Source organism: Rattus norvegicus, chromosome 14 (assembly GCF_021556685.1).
Source record: "Rattus norvegicus strain SHRSP/BbbUtx chromosome 14, alternate assembly SHRSP_T2T, whole genome shotgun sequence".
Taxonomy (NCBI): domain Eukaryota; kingdom Metazoa; phylum Chordata; class Mammalia; order Rodentia; family Muridae; genus Rattus; species Rattus norvegicus.
In genome coordinates this window covers 36,900,777-36,904,974 of record NC_141547.1, presented here as the reverse complement: position 1 = coordinate 36,904,974, position 4,198 = coordinate 36,900,777, and positions in this window count along the sequence as shown.

Genomic DNA, 4,198 nt, shown 5'->3' with positions numbered 1-4,198 from the left:
TTTCTTCACTGCACATACCTGTCTATACTGAAAATACAACTTCTCTTCAAAGCTCCATCAATTACTCCCACATCCTGCATCACCCTCAATTTTAAAATCTTTGATGATGCTTCTCACCTGACTTATCCCTTCCCCAAATCACATTTCAGCATGTTGCAATGTCTAAAGGAAGGATTTAGCTCATATATATATATATATATATATATATATATATATATATATATTGCATATGTGTACACTGTAGCTATCTTCAGACACACCAGAAGAGGGCATCAGATCCCATTATAGATGGTTGTGAGCCACCATGTGGTTGCTGGGAACTGAACTCAGGACCTCTGGAAGAGCAGTCAGTGTTCTAACCACTGAGCCATCTCTCCAGATCCCCATGCACACTAACCTTTATTCTATGAAACGAGATGAAAAAAGTAGATTCTACTCAGCTTTTATAGCATTCTGAAGTTTTGGGCTGGAGAGATGGTTCAGAGGTTAAGAGCACTGACTGCTCTTCCAGAGGTCCTGAGTTCAAGGCTCAGCAACCACATGGTGGCTCACAACCATCTGTAAAGAGATCTGATGCCCTCTTCTGGTGTGTCTGAAGACAGCTACAGTGCACTTATAATAAATAGATGATAGATAGATAGATAGATAGATAGATAGATAGATAGATAGATAGGTCTTTAAAAACATTCTGAAGTTTTGTGTTTTATATTTTATTTTTACCTCTGCCTGTCTTAAAATTTTGTCATGTAACAAAGCAAAATATTCTTCTATGAATAACAATTGCCTTATGGACTTTCTTTGTATTTCATCTTTTTCTGATTTACCAGACCATTCCTCGGGCATTTGTATGTGCTTGTGCTAGTTTTTCTTATCATTACACAAGACACAAACAACAGAATATTATTATTTTACAGGTTAAATATGCCTTGACATCCTACAAACAAATTTCCCCAACTGTTTCTTATTCATTGATTTACATCCAAACTTGTCTTGGCTTATTCTGACTCCCAACTATTACATTTGAACTTTAGAACTGGATTCTCAACTTCTATTTGAATTGTAGACACTTTTATTCAAACTTTTTGTTCTTGTTAAGCCTAGATAAAATTTTACAATTTTCAGTTCTTACATTGTCTCTCTTTTTCTTTTCTTTTCTTTTCTTTTCTTTTCTTTTCTTTTCTTTTCTGGTTTCACAGATCCATTAGGGATTTTTGAAGTTATTGTAATATAATAATTTTTCTTATGTTTCTTTGTTACTGTAAGTCTTAAGAATTATTAAGAATATGTGTTAATGTATTGTGGATGTGTTTTTAATTACCTTTATTTTAACTTGGATGCTAATCCAAGGTTCTTCCATTCTCTTCTAAGAAGAAATGAAGGAAACAGAACAGGGCTTGCCAAAGGCCTTCAGGGCTTCAGAAAAAGATTTTGTTCTTTAAATTGGGTTGATCTCTGAAGGGAGAGAAAGGTGTTGGGAAGAAATAAGCAACTTCACAAGAGAAGAAAGTGTTGCCTTTTCTCAGGCTGTGAGGGGGAAAAAAGTCCCCAAAGCATCTGTATCAATTATTAACTTATTTCTTTTTAGTTTTTAGGGTTTATTTATTTCACAGTTCCAAGACAACTTACAAACTCTATGTATTCAGTGCAACATATCTGTTTTTAAATTAGTAAAGTGTGAAGAGGGGAGATTAAATTTAGACTCCTGAAACCTCAAGGAGAAATGCAATGTATCAAAATGCAGGTCATTAACATGTTGCATAATGATTAAAGCTAAGCTGTGTATATGATTCCTACATGCTGCATGATCAAAACAAGTAGGGGACTTAATGGGCTCTAAGATACCTATTGTTATTAAGACTCAAACTACTCAGGAAACCAGACTATTTCCAGAGTGTGAAGGTCTGAGAAATTCTTTTCCCAGAGACCCTCCTCATACCAAAGAGACTAAGATAAACTAGGTTGCATCGTCAGCAGCATTCCAATGATAAGTGGTGACTATCATGTGAAATGTTAGGATAAAACATATTCTATGAGATTGACACATGCTAATAAAAATGAAAAAAAAACACTATCACATGATTTCTTAAACTGCCCTTTTGTCTAATCAGAAAGTATGATTTCAAAGCAAAATCCAGTAGGATTGATCTGAAGAGGTAGGCTTAACAGTAGGGTTAAAATATCCAAACTACCCCCTTAACTCGAGTCAAGTCATGGCTCTCAAGCAGACCTTGCTAAACAGTGATGCTTTCTACCCAAAGAGGATCTTGGGGGCTTATAACCAACTAGAAGAAGTGCACATTCTAATGAATCTTGTAAAGAAACAGCCACGGTGAGCACCTCCGGTATGTTTCTTTTCTGGCTTGTGTATGTTTCTAACTCCACAGGTGAGAAGGGAAATCGAACACTGTTTTGTTTACTGCTAAACCATCAGCTCCTAGCATGAAGCCTGGCACCTACTTAATGTTCAGTAAACATCTAAGGGATACATGGACACCAAGGTGGTAAAGCTGTAGGTGGCTTTTGCAGAGTTGTACAGAACAGACGCTCCCCTGTTTCAGCGGGGTCTTGAAATGTGAATGAATCTTCTCTTTCCCTTACTGAAAGAAGATCCATATGTATTTAAAAAACGAGTTGATCTCCTCTCAAGCAAACTTAAGGAATCTGAGACTTAGCACTGAGGGTTGAGGATTTTATGATGCTCAAATATAATACGAAATGAATGCTACTATCTTTTTTTTCCTTTTTGAGAATGTTAAACTCAGTCCATGTTGAAATGATTGTACGATGTTTTTTAAGGAACATTCATTCACACGTGTGTAGTTCATGACTCTTGTAATCTCTTGATGCCTCTATTATATGTATATAGGAAGACGGTACCTGTTACTTCTCTCCAAACTAAACAGTATCTTATTTTATTTCTTTCTGCAATAACCCCCTTGTTGTCTTGTTTCCCTTATCTAATTCCTACCTTTGTGATCTGTGCTATAGAGTGTGAAGAGTTTCAGGACCCAAGGATTCTAGGTTGAAATGCATATTCCATGACTGATTAGCAGTGTGACATTAACTACTGGATTCAGTAGTCTAAAGCCATCTCTTCATTATCTGTATTGATGTGTTGTTGCAAGGTTTGGATGAAATGACCCGTGCTGTGTGCCCGGGGCCAGTGGCATAGCACGTGGGAGATGTCAGTGATCCTTATTACAACTGTTCTACCAGAGGTTTTTTTCTTTAAAACCTAAATGCAACTCTTCCCATCCTTGCTTACATGTTCAGTGTCTCCCTAAATCTAAATGATCTCCTCAAGTTTCTTCCACATCCCATCACCTGCCCTCACCCCTTTCTTCTCCTTTTCTATATTGGATCCCTTCTGCATACAGTTATGCAGGTAAGTCTTCTAGTCTATAAGATTTGGTACATACTGTTTTCCCTCAAGAGGAATTCCCCTTCCTCACCTGGCAAAAGCTTTCTCTTCTGTCTCTTTTCTCCTCCTCTAAGGTAATGTCTCATGCTTCTTGGTAGGATAATAATTCTTCAGTTTGCAGAGACAATCTAAGGATGCAGTGGTTTCTTTTTTGCTTATGTTTGTAAGGAGTTTCTGAATTTCTGTAGGCCAGAAATCCTCTTAAGTCTACTCTAAGTTTCAGAATGAAGACTTGATACATGCTATTTAACCAAGGACATGAGCTTATCCCAGTGTCTCCAACTACCTAACATGCTTTTGGTAGTATTTACGAAATTGTATTTACTAACCTCCCTTTATTTCAAAGGAGATTGGCTTCTCCAGAGCTGCATAACGCATGTTAGACCTAGGATGTTTAATGTTTTATTTAGGGATTTACAACAGGAGCTAGCATACTTGCAGTTATAAGCAAGAAACTCTGGCTACTATAAACTACAAGATTTGCCAGCAAAGGTCCTGGAAAAAGATCTGTCGCCAGGAGTACCCCATCCTTCTTTCCCTCACTTCCCATTCCAAATCTATTGATGGAAATGGGGAAGAAGAGTACATTTAAAAGTTAGTCCTCCCTCTCCTCCTAACCCCTACAAGCACTGCACCAAGCCTGCTGCTGCCCTGGTTACCTCAGAAGAGGAGGAGATTACCAGACTCCCAAACCCTCCCTGCTTTTCCTCCCCGCCCCACCCCCTCCTTTTCCGGGCTGTCGCTGCCCACTCCCCTCTCCAGCACCCTCCCCTCCTC